Genomic DNA, 19,697 nt, shown 5'->3' with positions numbered 1-19,697 from the left:
TCGCATGACCCCTCATGTGACGCACTGATCGCTGACCTCACCGCCCCCTTGTGTGGACATTAGTACAACAACACTGGCCCCCCATGTGTGTGTGTGTGTGCACCTTTCCGACAGTCGTATTGCTGGACGACAACCGCTCATGGAAGAGAGGGGCGTCGTGCCTTGCGACGCGTCTGGCATGGGGTCTACCTATCTCTCCGTCCACCAATCCTCGAGAGCTCTGACACACACACACACACACACACACACACACACACACACACACACACACACACACACACACACACACGTCCTGGCCTCGTCCTTGGAGCCCTGGTGTACGTGGGTGTGGATGAGGAGGATCCAGGCAACAAACCCTGACTGTGACAGTCTGGAACATCAGTGGATCTGGAACATCAGTGGAACTTCCATATCTATCAAGTCAAAAGTGATGTTTCAACGCAGGCCATCGGCCGCTCCCTCACTCAGCGTCCTTCGAGCAACTACGAGATGAAAACATTGTAAATTCAATGCAATGTAATCTTGTGGATCACGGACGCTGTAACAGATTGAAATGCAAAAATCTAACATGTCAATTCAACAGCAACACTGAACATAGCATTACAAATTTCTCTCTCTCTCTCTCTCTCTCTCTCTCTCTCTCTCTCTCTCTCTCTCTCTCTCTCTCTCTCTCTCTCTCTTGACGGAAAATGACATTCAGGACTTTAGAATAATGTTAAAATGATTCTTAAACAAAGTTCCATTTCCTTTTTCTTTTTCTTTTAGCTTGGCAGTAATTCAAATACTTTTGCAGTATTGCGCTGCTGGAGCGGTTCTGTACCGCGGTACAGCGATGCTTGGATGGGTGTTTGAATTACATTACAGCCGTGTTGGCTAGGAACTTAACATCACGTTACAGCCACGGGACAAGCTTTCAGAATTACAGTACATCGCTGCTGTAGGGAGTTCAGAATCGGAGTAGAACGCAGCTGTAAAAGAGACTGTGTTACAGACAGCGCTACCGGACGCCGAACGCACTTCAGAGGAGTTCAAAACTATATATATATATATATATATATATATATATATATATATATATAAAGAATATCTTAATCAGCATTTCACCAGAATATTCTCTTGGATGCATCTATAAAGTGCCTTGTGGAAATTGTGATAAATTTTATGTTGGTCAGACTGGTAAGGATCTTTCTGTTAGACTTAAGCAATATATATATAAACGCAACTGGAAGCGTAGCTGAGAATCAAAGCAGAAGGCAGGTGTGAGGGAGTGGAGGTGTTGAAAAATAGTATATCATGAACAACGAGAGCATGATAGAGCTAGTACCATGAGCATTATAGTATACCATTAATTAATATAAGTATCTCACGCTCTCTTTAACACCCTCCATCCCCTTCCCCCAACACCCCAGAGACTCTCACTGAGAATTGGAATTAAACATAACTCATCTACGGCATCGAACCGGTGCCGAAAAAAAACAAAAAACACCACCATCATGGGAGAGGAGGAGAGAAAGAAAAAGGAAGAGAAAAAGAGATATCTTTCGCCACGAAGATGGTCACATTGTCCTAAGGTAAAGAAAAATTGCGAAGCCAAAAAGACTACGAGATTGCCAAGTGAGACGCCAGATTCTATTGAACCAGCTAAATGAAATCATCAATAAGACTTTGAACCAGTTAAATGAATTCATCAATAAGACTTGAACCAACTAAATAAAATCATCAATAAGACTTACATACAAGTATAAACGTCTAGAACTCCTTATTATTCGTGGAAATCACTTGTTTCCCACAACACCTTCAGAATAGCAGTTTGCCACAGTAATCCACCGCATATATCCTGTTCCACACACACACACACACACACACACACACACACGTACATACACACAGACACACACGTACATACGCACACACACACGTCCTATAAGACCTCGCACCCGACAACTGCCATAGAGCGTCCCTGATACCTTATGATTACCACAGAACGGCCCTTATACCTTTTAGTTACCATACAGCGCTCCTGATACCTTGCAGTTACTATAGAGCGCCCCTTATACCTTGTTACCACAGAGCGCCCCTTATACCTTATAGTTACCACAGAGCGCCCCTTATACCTTATAGTTACCACAGAGCGCCCCTTATACCTTATAGTTACCACAGAGCGCCCCTTATACCTTATAGTTACCACAGAGCGCCCCTTATACCTTATAGTTACCACAGAGCGCCCCTTATACCTTATAGTTACGATACAACGCTCCTGATACCTTGTAGTTACTACAGAGCGTCCCTGATATCTTTTAGTTACCGCAGAATATCCCTGATACCTTTTAGTTACCACAGAACGTCCCTGATACCTTTTAGTTACCATAGAGCGCCCCTAATACCTTATAGTTACCATACAGCGCTCCTGATACCTTTCAGTTACCACAGAGCGCCCCTGATACATTATAGTTACCACAGAACGCTCCTGATACCTTATAATTACCATACAGCGCTCCTGATACCTTATAGTTACCACAGAGCGCTACTGATACCTTATATTTACCAAAGAGCGTCCCTGATATCTTGTATTTACCACAGAGCGTCCCTGATACCTTGTATTTACCACAGAGCGTCCCTGATACCTTGTATTTACCACAGAGCGTCCCTGATACCTTGTATTTACCACAGAGCGTCCCTGATACCTTGTATTTACCACAGAGCGTCCCTGATACCTTGTATTTACCACAGAGCGTCCCTGATACCTTGTATTTACCACAGAGCGTCCCTGATACCTTGTATTTACCACAGAGCGTCCCTGATACCTGGAAATTACCACAGAGCGCTCCTCATACCTTGTAGTTACCATAGAGCGTCCCTGATACTTGGAAATTACCACAGAGCGCTCCTCATACCTTGTAGTTACCAAAGGATGTCCCTGATACCTTGAAATTACCACAGAGCGCTCCTCATACCTTGTAGTTACCACAGAGCGCCCCTGATACCTTGTACTTGCCACGGAACACTCCTGATACTATGCAAATGCTACTGAGCGCCCCTGATACCTTGTACTTCCCACGGAACACTGATACCATGCAGCTGCTACAGAGCGTCCCTGATACCTTGTACTTCCCACGGAACACTGATATCATGCAGCTGCTACAGAGCGTCCCTGATACCTTGTACTTCCCACGGAACACTGATATCATGCAGCTGCTACTGAGCGTCCCTGATACCTTGTACTTCCCACGGAACACTGATATCATGCAGCTGCTACTGAGCGTCCCTGATACCTTGAAGTTACCACGGAACACTGATACCATGCAGCTGCTACAGAGCGTCCCTGATACCTTGTACTTGCCACGGAACACTGATACCATGCAGCTGCTACAGAGCGTCCCTGATACCTTGAAGTTACCACGGAACACTGATACCATGCAGCTGCTACTGAGCGTCCCTGATACCTTGTACTTCCCACGGAACACTGATATCATGCAGCTGCTACTGAGCGTCCCTGATACCTTGAAGTTACCACGGAACACTGATACCATGCAGCTGCTACAGAGCGTCCCTGATACCTTGTACTTGCCACGGAACACTGATACCATGCAGCTGCTACTGATTGTGGCAGTTCCTGATGATCGTAAAGTCCTTCGGTGTTCCTCTAACGCCAAGGAGCAGTCACAGCGTTACTCGTCTTGTTACGTTACTGTGACTTACCTCCAACAATGCTGTTACCTAATGCCCAGTGTTACGTGTGACTTGAAGCTCTCACAAGTGCTCCTCTTACACCACGGAACAGCCAGCAACACATCCCTTCTAAGGCTCCCATATTGCTCTCCTGATACCGCTAGAGTTACTATAATACTCTCCTAATACTTCTAGTACTATGATTATGCTTTCCTGATACCGTCAGTATTCATAATGCTCTCCTAATACTCTTAGTACTATAATAGTGCTCTCCTGATACCGCTAGAGTTACTATAATACTCTCCTAATACTTCTAGTAATATAATATTGCTTTCCTGATACCGTCAGTATTCATAATACTCTCCTAATACTCCTAGTACTATACTATTGCTCTCCTGATACCGCTAGAGTTACTATAATGCTCTCCTAATACTTCTATTACTATAATATTGCTTTCCTGATACCGTCAGTATTCATAATACTCTCCTAATACTCCTAGTACTATAATATTGCTCTCCTGATACCGTTAGTTGCTATAATGCTCTCCTAATACTCCTAGTACTTTAATAATGTTCTCCTGATACATCTAGTTATAATGCTCTCCTGATACTCCTAGTACTATGATAATGCTCTCCTGATACCGTCAGTAGTTATAAAGCTCTCCTAATACTTATAGTACTATAATATTGCTCTCCTGATATCGTAAGTAGTTATAATGCTTTCTTAATACTTCTAGTACTATAATATTGCTCTCCTGATACCACTAGAATTGTTATAATACTCTCCTAATACTTACCGTAATATAATAATGTTCTCGTGGTATCGGTAGTTGTTATAAAGCTCTCCTAATACTCCTAGTACTATAATAATGCTTTCCTGGTACCGTCAGTAGTTATAATGCTCTACTAATACTTCTAGCACTATAATATTGCTCTTCTGATACCGCTAAAACTGTTATAATACTCTCCTAATATTTCTAGTAATATAATAATGCTCTCCTGATACTGTTAGAATTTTTATAATACGCTCCTAATACTCCTAGTACTATAATTATGCTTTCCTGATACCACCAGAATTGTTATAATACTCTCCTAATATTTCTAGCAATATGATAATATTCTCCTGATACCGCTGGTTGTTATAATGCTCTCCTAATACTTCTGATACTATAATATTGCTCTCCTGATACCGCAAAAATTGTTATAATGCTCTCCAACATTTTTAGTACTATAATAATGCTTTCCTGATACCGTTAGTAGTTACAATGCTCTTCTAATACTCCTAGTAATATAATAATGCTCTCCTGATACAGCTCTCTCTATTATAACGTTCTTGGATACCTCTAGTTAAGTTATAGAACTCGCCTCATACCACTAGCTTTGTTAATATGCTCTCCTGATGCCGCTAGTATTATAATAATGCTCTCCAGATACCGCTGAGACTGTAATAATGCTCTCCTGATACCGCTAAGGCTGTAATAATGCTCTCCTGATACCGCCAGTAGTTGAAATGCTCTCCTGATACCACTAGTAGTGCTAAAATGCTCTCCTGATACAGCTAGTGTTATCAAATTGCTCTCCTGATACCACTAGTAGTGCTAAAATGCTCTCCTGATACCGCTAGTAGTTGAAATGCTCTCCTGATACCACTAGTAGTGCTAAAATGCTCTCCTGATACCGCTAACTCGGTTATAATGCTTTCCTGATACCGCTAACTCGGTTATGATACTTTCCTGATATCGCTAACTCGATTACAATGCTCTCCTGCTACACCAAGCACTATTGCAATGCACTCCTGATATTGCTAGTCATCATAATGCTTTCCTGATGCTATTAGTGGCTATAATACTCTGCTAATACCGCTAGAACTGTTTTAATGCTCTCCTAATACTGCTAGAGATTATAATGCTCTTCCAATACGCTATATACTACACTACCAGTACTGCTAGTACTGTCATAATGCTCTCCTGACACTGCTAGTACTATCATAATGCTCTCCTGATACTGCTAGTACTGACATAATACTCTCATAATACTGCTAGTACTGACATAATGCTCTCCTGATACTGCTAGTACTGACATAATGCTCTCCTGATACTGCTAGTACTGTCATAATGCTCTCCTGATACTGCTAGTACTGTCATAATATTCTCCTGATACTGCTAATAATGACATAATGCTCTCCTGATACTACTAGTACTGTCATAATGATCTGATACAGCTAGTACTGTCATAATGCTCTCCTGATACTGCTAGTACTGACATAATGATCTCCTGATACTGGTAGTACTGACATAATGCTCTCCTGACACTGCTAGTACTGTCATTACGATCTCCTGATACTGCTAGTGCTGTCATAATGATCTCCTGATACTGCTAGTACTGTCATAATGCTCTCCTGATACTGGTAGTACTGACATAATGCTCTCCTGATACTGCTAGTACTGACATAATGCTCTCCTGATACTGCTAGTACTAGTATAATGCTCTCCTGATACTGCTAGTACTAGTATAATGCTCTCCTGATACTGCTAGTACTAGTATAATGCTCTCCTGATACTGCTAGTACTGTCATAATGCTCTCCTGATACTGCTAGTACTAGTATAATGCCCTCCTGATACTGCTAATACTAGTATAATGCTCTTCCGACACCGTTAGCACTACTATATATATATATATATATATATATATATATATATATATATATATATATATATATATATATATATATATATTTATATTTTTTTTTCTTTTTTCTTTCAAACTATTAGCCATTTCCCGCGTTAGCGAGGTAGCGTTAAAAACAGAGAACTAGGCCTTTGAGGGAATATCCTCACCTGGCCCCCTTCTCTGTTCCTTCTTTTGGAAAATTAAAAAAAAAAAATATATATATTTGTCCGTTGTGGTGTGGACCACCAGTGTTATGGACCGGTGTTGAGGACCACTGGGTTGTGGACCACGGTGTTGTGGACCACGGTGTCATCCAGGTGGTTAATGGTTGTGGTGGGCCAGCGGAGGGCAACGGCGGGCAGTGAACTGGCAGTCATGATGGCATGAGGTAATGTGTGTGTGTGGTTACCACGACCCCGATGGGGTAGACCCCAAGACCATTGGCTAGGTCTTGCTTGGTAGGAGAGGAGACCCCGAGAGATCTCTCCTAAGTCACCTGATATAATACCACAATGTCCAGTGTATACAGTTGAGGCTGAGGACACAGAGGCGAGCCAAGAAGACAGATGGATCCCTTTCGCGCACACAAGCAGTAAAATCTATGAAGAACGGAACCATAGTAAGATACAGGATTAGAAGCGATACCGGAGTATTGTATTCTCTTTTGCATGCCCTTCTGCTGTTGTCGCTTTAATCTATCGGTATCTGGTCTCCCACCATCGCAAGCAACTTCGGAAGGACCAAGTGGTCTGGTGTGGCATGCCATCCTTCGTGTAGCGTTGAGGACACAGCCCTCGACAACGATTACAGTCTGTGTTGTTACGGGGAGAGAGTTTTACACTCGTGTTGCCTCGTCTCTTAACCTTGCACACGCACACACACACCCTAGCCTATGCCAGGTACTAGGGGGAAGGAACGCGCAGCCACCCAGTCTTACATCTCTAATAATGTATTTCAAACGACCGAAAACATGAGAAAAAAAACAGCCCACTTCGCTGATTCATCATTGACATACGAGAAACTTAAAGGACCGTGAAGCTGGCTATACAAAGTGTGGTTTGGGGGGAAGGTTAAGTAACCCTGGTGTTGCATTACGCTGAGGTAGCGCAGGAGAGGTGGCATCTCTTCCTAATGCTAGATGCGGAGAATCAAAACGAAGAGATGTTATACCACCATGACCAACAGATGCGTCAGGGCTTCCCCCTTAGTCTCTTGCTGTTTGAATTAGTACATATTATTAACATTTCCGCTCGGTGTTTAGAGGTGGTGATGGTCGTGGCACGTGAAGCGATGCCGACGCAGACAATAACTGAAACCTAATCACGCATCCAGCACTGTAATTCATGACATATTCTGCAGCGTATTTACCTCGTAGTTACCAAGAGAGCGCCATTCAGCGATGTCGTTCAATAGATATTCTGTAGCGTATATAGCGATCGCTCATACCTTGTGGTTAGCAGAGAGCGCCATGCCTCAACCAGACCTCTGTAATGCTTGCGAGAGACAGGCACCAGGATGTCTTCTTGACCTCTTATATATCGTGCGCACCTCGGTCCTCTCGCATTGCACAGTGCCGCGGAACTTGACGAATTACAGCTGCGGCGAGCTGCGGTAGGTGGCCGGCACACTAGGACCCTGCTGGCTTCTCCCCTTACAGGAGTGCGTCACGGCACGTCTTACACTCAAGACAACACGTAACCACTCCGGAGGAGGCGTCGCTAGCACAGGATCCACCCGCGCTACAGCTGGTGCTGTGTGTATACACCATCCTGACGACTTTTAAGCTGCGTCCTCTACCGCTAAACGCGCGTCTTATGCTTGACGCTGTAGGTAGAATGTTCTGCTGTACCTACAGGAGTTTGTAGTAGAAATATCTACGGCTACAGGAGGTGTGATTTACTCCTGAAGGAAAATCGAGAGGTGGATGACGGGGTTCACATGTATATATTTCCCTGGCGCACCGAGGATTTCCCTACCAGGAATTGATCAAACGAATATGAAGTTACGAATACATTTAATACACTCGAAAGCATCGTCGCCGTGGTCGGCTGTCGCAGGGTCTGGGTTAATTAGTAAACTATGGAATTACTCATTACGATAAGGTGCTCCTCCGCTCATTATTTCTGTAATGATTTATTAGAGGCTTCCAATATAGAAACATCCTCAACGAGTGTCTGTCATACATGGGTGGATTAATTGATGCCTTCGACCGACTTGATTTGTGCCGGTATCAAAGCCAAGTTTATATTGTGGACCCCCATGCTCATCCTGTGAGCGGCAGCGCAAAAGGGATTACAGGGGGGGTCAAAATGAGGGTTCAGGATTACAGGGGGGTTCAAAATGAGGGGTCTGAGTCCGACTACAGTGGGTTGCTATTCAGGACATACATCGTTACAAAACTGGTTCATTACATAAGCTACATTACATAGTCTTCCATACAGTAGGTTGGAACGACCACACAGAAAATGTGGATACAGCCTTGGAATCTCATGTTATAAAACCTTGTTATAAACAATCAGGTGTTGGGGCATTTCCTGCAGGGTTTGGTTTAAATTTATCCCTGCCATCGAGAAGTGGGCACATCCAGGCCCCTCTCTACCTCCGACACCTAGAGCGATTCTTCTCTAAGCTGACCCCCCCAGACCTAAGCTGACCCTAGATCTAAGCTGGCGCTGGACCTAAAATGACCCTATACCTTAGCTGACCCTACATCTAAGCTGGCGCTGGACCTAAACTGACCCTATACCTTAGCTGACCCTCCATCTAAGCTGGCGCTGGACCTAAAATGACCCTATACCTTAGCTGACCCTACATCTAAGCTGGCGCTGGACCTAAAATGACCTTATACCTTAGCGGACACCATACCTAAGCTAAACCCAGACCTACCCTGACCCCTATGCCTTAGCTGACCTTACATCTAAGCTGACCACAGATCTAAGGCGTCTCCATACCTAAGCTGACCCTCTAGTTCCTCCTAGAAACTCTGGGTAACTGAACAAGTCCCTGCTGGCGCACTGCGCGCCTGCGCACGATGCCTCCGCTCAATCTTTCTGAGGTACGGGTGTTCGTACGAGACGATATCCCAGGTTGCGACTATGATGTACCACGAATACAAGCGACTGTGAGGGGGTGTGAGGGAATGACTGCATCCACCGTCCACCACCACCACAGTGGGTTGTAGAGCTGCAGTGTACACACACCACCACCGCTTATACCACAGTGGGGTGGTAGAGCTGCAGTGTACACTTCCCCACCGCTTATACCACAGTGGGGTGGTAGAGCTGCAGTGTACACTTCCCTACCGCTTATACCACAGTGGGGTGGTAGAGCTGCAGTGTACACACCCCCCACCGCTTATACCACAGTGGGTGGTAGAGCTGTAGCACACACGCACTGCATATCATCACAGTGGCTGCGATACACCAGTTCGCTATACTATCGCCAATAAAGGAGGGTGAGGCATCTTTATACCCACCGCTATCAGCCTTCATCACCAGTCGTACACCCACAGCCTCCTGGGGTTCGCAAACCTATTTTAGTGTCTTGCAATTATTCTAATCAAAAGTACGAGCTAATTACAGAGTAATACATCGCTAGATTTTATATTTGAAATTGAGACGTTACCTTGGAAATTATCCTTGCGGTATATATATATAATGGGTGTGTGTGTGGGTGTGTGTATGTGGATGGGTTGGGCCATTCTTTCGTCTTTTTCCTAGCGCTACCTCGCTAACGCGGGAGATAGCGACAAAAATAAATTATATATCCTTATGGAGGTCATGAAATACGATGCGACACGTAAATGCCCAGTACTTTAAGTACGATTTACTGTGACTTAAATAAGCACTTGTTGGACACCTACTAAAACTACGATACTATAAAATACTACTCTAATAAGACGAAAAAAAGGGGGGGTTTCTTCTGCATAGACCCCACACCCACCTAGGCTGAAGGGCTTGCTTCTACCTCAAGAGCCCCGTGATGACTCAAGGAACAAATTGACTTACCAATGTAAACAAATCCTTGCGGTTGTGTTGGGGTGGGGGGGGCAACGTCGCTAGCACAGACACCTCACCATGTTGCTGTAAATCACGTCACACTTGTGTACCTTTTCCTCGTACATACGCTTTTCCAAAAAAACAATCCCTGGGCACAGAGGAGTCACTAGTGGGAGAACGAATGGAGAGGGGGGGATGGCGCGGCCTGGGTCAGTCCTGGCCCGGAGTGAGCCAGCGAGCAGCTGAGTCACGGAGAGGTGCGTGTGTACCCTCCCTCACGACTGGGCGACGACTGCGGCGGGAGTGACCGCTGCCGCCTCCCTCGCACACACACACACACACACACCGCGCGCCACTCCCGTGACCTCAGCTGCCACCAACCTGCGGATGAGAACCCAGGCCCGTACTGCACCGCTCCCTCACCACACACACACACAGTACACCCGCCCTCCGCCGCCACACACACACACTCTACCCCCGCGCTCTCTCTGTGTACTGCTGGGAAACATGGAAATCTGTGCATGGCCTTTGACCACACCACACTGTGAATGCCACCGATTCATTTCACAATACGAACTGTTATTAATGACAATTTGTGATATATAAAGTAGAAATCCCGATATATATAATTATTTTTATATATATTATTATATAATATTTTTATATATATATATAATAATTATATTAAATGGGGAAGCTTTAAACTTTGTTATTGGAAGGAGTTGTAATTGGCCCTCATTTCCAGAGATGGATCCGTACGGTACGACTTTGGGTACAGCCCCACAACCCACAGAGATGTTAAAAGGTTGTATTTACAAGCCTCATAAGCGGTGTGGTGATGACGCGGCACAAATCTGACGCAGCAAAATTCCAATGCTGTACAGAAATCGCGCCAAAAAAAAAAAAAAAAAGATTACCCCCAACCCCCCCCCCAAAACCCAAAAACCCCCTCCCCCCACACCCCTTTAATACCCCCCCCCAACCCCCCGGCCCCCTCCCACCCCAAAACCCGGACCCCAACTCCCCACACTAAAACCCCCCTACCCCACCCCCCCAAACCCCCAGTCCCCCCTTCCCACCACAAAACAGGACCCCCCCCCAAAACAATCCCCCCATACCCCCAAACACAATGCCCCACTCCCCCCCAAGATCCCCCACCCCACAAACACCGATGGCCCCCCAACTCCCAAAACCCCCCAGATGACCCCCCTACCAAAAATGATGGGACCCCCCACACCCCCAAAAAAGATTTAAAACCCCCACCCTCCCCCAACATTTTAAAAAAAAAAAAGATGCCCCCATAAAACCCCCCCCAAAACGAGAAATAAAAAAAAGGGATGCCCCCTCCCCACCCCCCGTACCCCCTCCCCCCCCCTAAGCCCCCCCCCACACAAATGACCCCCCACCCCCCGGGCCCCCCTCCCCCCTGGGCCCCCCTCCCCCAAAAAATACCCCATTTTTTTTTTCCCCCAATAGATGAAAAACCCCAACCGAGCCCCCACCCCACAAAAAATGACCCCACACCCCCCCCACAAGATACCCCACTCCCCCCCTAATACCCCAAACCCCACACAAAGGCCCCACTCCCCCCAAACCCCGAGACCCCACACCCCCCCACATAATCCCCACACCCCCCCACATAGAGACCCCACTACCCCACCTGGACCCCCACTACCCCACAAAATACCCCCCTCCCCAAAATAGTGACCCCATACCCCACACAAGATACCCCATACCCAACAAAAAACAATGATCCCACTACCCACACACAGATGACCCCACTACCCCACACAAACACAGATGACCCCAACTTACTACCCTGAAAAATGACTCGACCCTCCCACACAGAGAAGGCTGCCACGGGGACTGTAATTACATTCATCTAACTTACAAACACGCGCTTGTGTGCTCCCACCGGACGCGCTCACGTCTACTAAATCAAACGCCAGAAAAAGTTGAATCGCCGATATAATCATGCTGTTCGAGAGACGATCCTTACATATCTCACTCCCAAATTACTCAGCGCTGATCGGAGCGCTCGTGCAAAGATAATCATGAATTTGTAAATTGAGAGAGAGAGAGAGAGAGAGAGAGAGAGAGAGAGAGAGAGAGAGAGAGAGAGAGAGAGAGAGAGAGAGAGAGACCAGGAGGCTGTATACAGCAAGTTGGAAAGGAAGTGATCAAGGGAAAAAAAACTTTTTAATGGTTGAGATTTTGCTGCGCGTCCCGTCCGCTTGTGTTTACCAAGACGCAGCTCGCGTGCCGCGCTGGGGTAAGAGAGTGACGTGAAGGCTTTTATTTTTTTTGTGCACTAAGGGCCAGGTCAGTCCAGAGGTTTTGGAGGAGGACACACACACACACACACACACACACACACTAAGGAGCATTATTGCAGTACTAGGAAGCATTAACAAAATGCTAAGAAACACTAGTAAAATACTAGGCAGCATTATCAAAAGTACAAGGAAGGCTTAATGACACACCGAGAAGCTTTAGTAAGTACTAGGTAGCATTATTGAGTACTAGAGGCACTAAAAACGTACTAGGAAGCATTAACAAAATGCCAAGAAACACTAGTAAAATACTAGGCAGCATTATCAAAAATACAAGGAAGGCTTAGTGACACACTTAGAAGGTTTAGTAAGTACTAGGTAGCATTATTGAGTACTAGGGAGCACTAAAAACGTACTAGGAAGCATTCGTCAAAACTAGGCAGCCTTATTGAATACCAAGGAGCACTAGTAAAATAGTAAGTGGCATTAGTAAAAAACAGGTAGTATTATCAAATACCAGGAAGCATTATTAAATACTAGGTATCGTAGAAAACTCTAGGGAGCATTAGTTAAATACTAGGGAGCATTATGAGAATACAAGGGAGTAATATTAAGATACAAGGGAGCATGATTGATATACAAGGGAGCATTATGAGAATACAAGGGAGCATTATTAAGATACAAGGGAGCATTATCAAAATACAAGGGAGCATTATGAGAATACAAGGGAGCATTATTGATATACAAGGGAGCATTATTAAAATACAAGGGAGCATTATTAAAATACAAGGGAGCATTATTAAATACAAGGGAGCATTATGAGAATACAAGGGAGGATTATTGATATACAAGGGAGCATTATTAAAATACAAGGGAGCATTATGAGAATACAAGCGAGCATTATTGATATACAAGGGAGCATTATTAAAATACAAGGGAGCATTATGAGAATACAAGCGAGCATTATTGATATACAAGGGAGCATTATTAAAATACAAGGGAGCATTATGAGAATACAAGCGAGCATTATTGATATACAAGGGAGCATTATTAATATACAAGGGAGCATTATTGATATACAAGGGAGCATTATCAAAATACTAGTGAGGACAAGCCACCCTGTCTGTCTGTGTCCGGGTAAAGACCGAGGATCATCAGCTAAACCGGAACATTATGAAAATGAATTTGAAAGATCGTCTTGAGAGAGAGAGAGAGAGAGAGAGAGAGAGAGAGAGAGAGAGAGAGAGAGAGAGAGAGAGATAAACGAATGACTAATTAGATCTCGATTAATGCAGTGGGTCTGCGTTATTTCATACGACGTGCTTGCGTCGTTGACGACCGACTATATAACGCAACGGAGTACCGGTTAACGACGGGGAAGTGGAGGAGTAAAAAAAAAAAAAAAGGAAAAATGAAATTGTCGTAGAACAAAACGACCAGCGGTGTAAACAGGGTAAAAATAGTCTGATCTTGGCGTACCCCAGACGACAATGGTGTGTGAGCGACGGTCACTCTGGTTTTGGGTGAAACTGGGGCTCTACTGACCACCCTATTGTTGGCTAGCCCTCCCTCCAGCTGCCTACTCCCTCCTCCTCCTCCTCCTCCGCCTCCTCCTCATCCACTCCTCCTCCTCCTCCTCCACCCCCTGACCCCACCCTTGCTTGCCATACCTCCTCCAGAGAGGGGAGGGAGAGGTGCGTGTGTGTGTGTGTGTGTGTGTGTGAGGGACGGGGGAGCTGGCTGGTTGGATGCGTCTCTCTCTCTCTCTCTCTCTCTCTCTCTCTCTCTCTCTCTCTCTCTCTCTCTCTCTCTCTCTCTCTCTCAAACACACCCGTGAGGAAGCTACTGTCCCACCCACACTTTTAACGAAAGCCAACTGTGGTCGTCGTCGTCGTCGGAGGAGGTCGAGGAGGAGGAGGAGGTCGAGGAGGAGGGGGATGCTGGTGGTGGTAGTGGTGGCGGGGCTCTGCCACAGCCACTAGAAGATTGTGATACCGCCCAGATCTTAACCACAGCCCTGCCAGTGGGGAGATGTGGGTGTGGTGGTGTGGGAGGGCTATGTGTGTGTGTTTTCCCGAGAACCTCCCGCACCACAGCATCTGCGGTGCTGCTGTGTTATTACACTCCCAACATGGGGTGCTTAGGAGACTTGGGGCGGAGGGGCGGCGGCGGCGGAAGAGGTGGGGAGTGTTATTACACTCCCAACATGGGGTGCTTAGGAGACAGGGGTGGGGAGTCTCCGCACGCCCTACCACAGCCCGCGGTGGCTCCTTGACCCCATACCGCACCACAGCTTGCAAAGTGGGACCCCCTAAGGCTGAAATGACCCACACAGACACGAAAAGCTCTGATGATGCCCTCTTCACACACCACGACCGCCACCACGGGTCATGTACGAGAGCAGAATGTTCTGTCTTACAAGTGTACCACAGCTGATGGAGTGGCTACTTCCCTGCCACAGCTGCTGGAGAGGCTACTTACCTACCACAGCTGCTGGAGCAGCTACTTCCCTACCACAGCTGTTCGAGCGGCTACTTCCCTACCGCAGCTTAGAACGGCTACTACCCTACGACAGCTGCTGGAGCAGCTACTTCCCTACCACAGCTTAGAACGGCTACTTCCCTACCATAGCTTAGAACGGCTACTTTCCTACCACAGCTACTGAAACGGCCACTTCCCTACCACAGCTTTTTAGAGCGGCTACTTTCCTACCACAGCTACTGAAACGGGCCACTTCCCTACCACAGCTTAGAGCGGCTACTTCCCTACCACAGCTGTTGGAGAGGCCACTTCCCGGCTGGTCCAGCACACCAACAGGGTAATGTAAGTGTCTGTCTCTCGTCCAGTCCATTCCGACCAGAGGACCATCATAGGACTTGGTGGACTGGAACGGACCAAGTGATCCACATTAACCCGCATTGATAACTGTGGTGGTGGTGGTGGTAGCGACAGGACAATGACTTCCTCACACTTTTAAGAATACCTTTGACCAGTACTTCATCATATACCTCACCCTCTAAACATCCCCGTTACCCACACTACCACTGCGGTAGCTCCAAATGGGAACATCACCTTATTGCTCACATCACCATAAACCACCTGTCACATTTCACCACAGCCACCACAGCTACCTACCTACCGACCTACCACCGCCGCTGAGACTGGGGAGGCCAACACACACACACTGTCTCTCTCTCTCTCTCTCTCTCTCTCTCTCTCTCTCTCTCTCTCTCTCCCCTCACACACACACACTGCCAACTCAGCAACAAGTGGGCGTGCCACACGTCTTGCGCTCCACGCCCACACGCTCGCACTACAAGATGGGCGCCTCTTCCTTGGCTCTCACCATAGAGAACTGTGGTCTTTCTGGTCATATTCCTCTACGGGGAGAGTGTGGGAGAGGCGGGGAGTTGTGCTGGAATATGTGTGTGTGTTACGGGGAGAGAGTTTTACACTCGTGTTGTCCCGTCTCTTAACCTTGTACATATGTAACATGTCTTTATATACATATATATATATATATATATATATATATATATATATATATATATATATATATATATATATATATATATATATATATTCTTTCGTCTGTTTTCTTGTGCTACCTCGTTAACGCGGGAGACAGCGACAAAGTATAATAAAAGAAATAAATGAATATGTATATATATATATATATATATATATATATATATATATATATATATATATATATATATATATATATATATATATATATATTTCTATGAGTCCACGGGGAAAATGAAACACGAAAAGTTCCCAAGTGCACTTTCGTGTAATAATCACATCATCAGGGGAGACACAAGAGAGAAATATAACAGTCAGTTGATATACATCGAAGAGACGAAGCTATATTTTTGTTGTTAAGTATATTTTGTTCTTAAGATTTTGGGTGACGTAGCCCCCCCCCTCCCCCCTTCCATCACGAGACAGACTAAGGAGGGAGGGGGGATGCCATGGACTGGAGAGAGAGAGAGAGAGAGAGAGAGAGAGAGAGAGAGAGAGAGAGAGAGAGAGAGAGAGAGAGAGAGAGAGAGAGAGAGAGAGAGAGAAGGAAATCAAAAAAGAGCAAAATGCCATTTTGCCACACCCTGTCAAATGCTTTGAGGGATGGGTTGTGTGGGGGGATGTGGGGTGGGTGTCGAGAGCTGCAAATGAGTTTCACTAAAAATCCTTGAGGAGGTGAAAGAGGAGGAGGAAGAGGAGGAGGAGGAGGGACCGGATATGATTCACATTAGGAGAGATTACCAGTAGACCTTGCTACGGTAAAGTCCTAGTAACAATCAGAAACAAGGCAACGGGTTTGACAAAGTGTTATGGAAAGTTGCGAAGTTTGGAGATAGATGTGAGAGAGAGGAGTGAGGGCGTCAAAATCGGTCTCCTTTTTGAGGGATGGGCTACATCAAGGCATGTCTCCAAGAGGCAGGGGAAGAAAAAAAAAATTTTTTGAGATGTTTAGACACAGAAGAAAACAGGCGAGCTAGGATTGTTGCCAGCTCAGATACATACTTCCATTAAGACCTGAGGAGGTATGCCATCTGAGCTACACGTATTTGACCACCTGAAGTAGAGAAAGTATACCATGACGACACTGGGTGAGGAAAATGTAGAACACATAGATTTAGTGAGAGGAAAACTAAAGAAGTACGAGGGATTCGAACCAGTGATGACTTAGTAGTACAGGAGACTTTACAGTCCCGTGCTGCAACGTTAGCTGTATCAAAGGTTACAGGAGAAAGAATAAGGTTTTGTAGTCTCCCCTCGGGCAGTACAGGCATTGCTGGTGGCTTCCAACTTCACATGTCTGTGGTTTGCTTTCAGTGCTGTTTAGGGTGACGTAACACCACATCATGTGAACATGGTCTATAGACACAGGGGGTCAGATCACATCATGTGAACATGGTCTATAGACACAGGGGGTCAGATCACATCATGTGAGCATGGTCTATAGACACAGGGTGTCAGATCACATCATGTGAGCATGGTCTATAGACACAGGGTGTCAGATCACATCATGTGAGCATGGTCTATAGACACAGGGGATCAACTCACATCATGTGAGCATGGCTTATAGACACATCGGGGGGTGGGGTCAACTCACATCGTGTAAGTATGGCCTAAATCATCAATAGGTCAATTCGGGCTGAAACACTACTGGATAGGATGACAACACAGAGCAACAGAAAATGGCGAGTGGTGCCCGCCTAGCAACACAATATTTTGAATTTGAGAAGACTGTTTCTTAACTACAATGACAGTACACACCCAGCAAGTCCTAATTATGTTCTGTAATGACCCTTCCCCCTCCAATTATCGCACTGATGTACAATATTCCTGTGAGATATTTAATAATGTATTTGCTTGATATTAATATTTCCAAAAATTTCTCATTATTGGAACGAAACCTTTAATCACTCGCTGTTGTGTGAGACTCAATCAAACATTTACATCCACAGGAACGTATTATTATTCCAACTCGTAAATACGACATTCTGAGACGTAAATGCATTAGTGTTTTTATCAAGGTTGCATTAAAGGTACCTGATTGATCGCTGCAAAACATGTTAATCCCATCAACAACCACGGCACTCGTAAGATTCAATGATTAATTCTATTAATCTTCTCTCGAATCGGTTAATCAACGCTGAGATGAAAATGATTGGAGGGAAGAAAAATGCTACTGCAGGATCGTCATCACAATGTTATGTGTATGGTAAGGGGGCAGTAGGATACTCACACTTATGAACATTAGAGGAATGGTAGCCCTAATATGGTCCAAGTTATGCGAAGTTTATGATGATTTTCGCCCGCAGTAGACGAAGAAGCGACCTCTACTGGAATGATAATTTGTGAATATAATTACAGGGATAATTAGATAATTATATCAACGTCTCCTGTATCACCGCTTTGTACAGGTTAATGGGAAAATGACATTTACGGATGGCAGTTGGTTGGATGTTAATGGGTGGTTAGTGATGGGGTGGCAGGTGATGGGTGATGGGTGGCGAGTGATGGGTGGCGAGTGATGGGTAGCATGTGATGGGTTGCGGGTGATGGGTTGTGAGTGATGGGTTTGCGAGTGATGGGTAGCAGGTGATGGGTTGTGAGTGATGGGTTTGCGAGTGATGGGTAGCAGGTGATGGGTGGCGAGTGATGGGTAGCAGGTGATGGGTGGCGAGTGATGGGTTGCGGGTGATGGGTTGCGAGTGATGGGTTGTGAGTGATGGGTAGCAGGTGATGGGTGGCGAGTGATGGGTAGCAGGTGATGGGTGGCGAGTGATGGGTGGCAAGTTATGGGTGGCGGGTGATGGATTGCGAGTGATGGGTTGCGAGTGATGGGTGGCGGGTGATGGGTTGTGAGTGATGGATGGCGGGTGATGGGTGGCGGGTGATGGGTGGCGAGTGATGGGTGGTGGCGAGTGATGGGTGGCGGCGAGTGATGAGCAGAGTGGCAGAGGACGCGATGTTACTGATGATTCGGTTGGCACCACTGACGTTACTGATGTTCCTGTTGGTACTACTGACGTTCCTGGTGACGTAACCAGTGACGTAACCAGTGACGTAACTAATCAGTCTGGCCAATGATAACCATTCTCTTACTTTCATGAACTACATTCCTTATGATAACCTAATGAAAGCATCGTTATCACCATCCATTAGTGCCCGTATTCATCACCACAGGAGTAGGATCCGTGGTAATTAACTACCCCCCATGTGATTTAATCCAATTGGACCATCAGGTCAATCGTGTTAACGAGGCTTAACGAGGATAGGTCAGCACAAGACCAGATGAGGAGGTCAGGTCGCACACACACACACACGAGACCCACCCACTCTTGCTAGTCTGTGGCTACATTCTCCATTACGAAGTTAATCTCATACGACTCCTACTTGAGGGGAAGGAGCCACCTGACGGAGGCGTTACCTCAACCAGTGATGTAGATAGAGTGGGGATATAGCGGTCCACAGACGCCACAGACGCCTGCAGCCACAGACGCCTGCAGCCACAGACGCCTGCAGCCACAGACGCCCGTCTCAGATCCTATAAGGCTCAACGTATCCGAAT

The 19,697-nt window shown here is 45.9% G+C and overlaps 1 protein-coding gene across 3 annotated transcripts in view; it reads right to left on the bottom strand.

The window, feature by feature from the left end:
* Positions 1 to 19,697, bottom strand: part of hb (zinc finger protein hunchback) — a 108,546-nt gene that overhangs the window by 53,526 nt on the left and 35,323 nt on the right. Inside the window, exon 1 of one of the 3 annotated variants that reach the window (XM_071665183.1) lies at positions 10,347 to 10,738. The exons of the other annotated variants lie outside the window; for them this stretch is intronic. The gene's annotated coding sequence lies outside the window, so the exon portion shown is untranslated. Of the gene's footprint in view, positions 1 to 10,346; positions 10,739 to 19,697 lie in introns of those variants that run through there. 3 annotated transcript variants of the gene reach the window in all.

The sequence above is a fragment of the Panulirus ornatus genome, chromosome 9 (assembly GCF_036320965.1).
Source record: "Panulirus ornatus isolate Po-2019 chromosome 9, ASM3632096v1, whole genome shotgun sequence".
Lineage (NCBI taxonomy): Eukaryota > Metazoa > Arthropoda > Malacostraca > Decapoda > Palinuridae > Panulirus > Panulirus ornatus.
The sequence above is the reverse complement of the archived record's forward strand: the minus strand, read 5'-3'. Positions and strand labels throughout refer to the sequence as shown.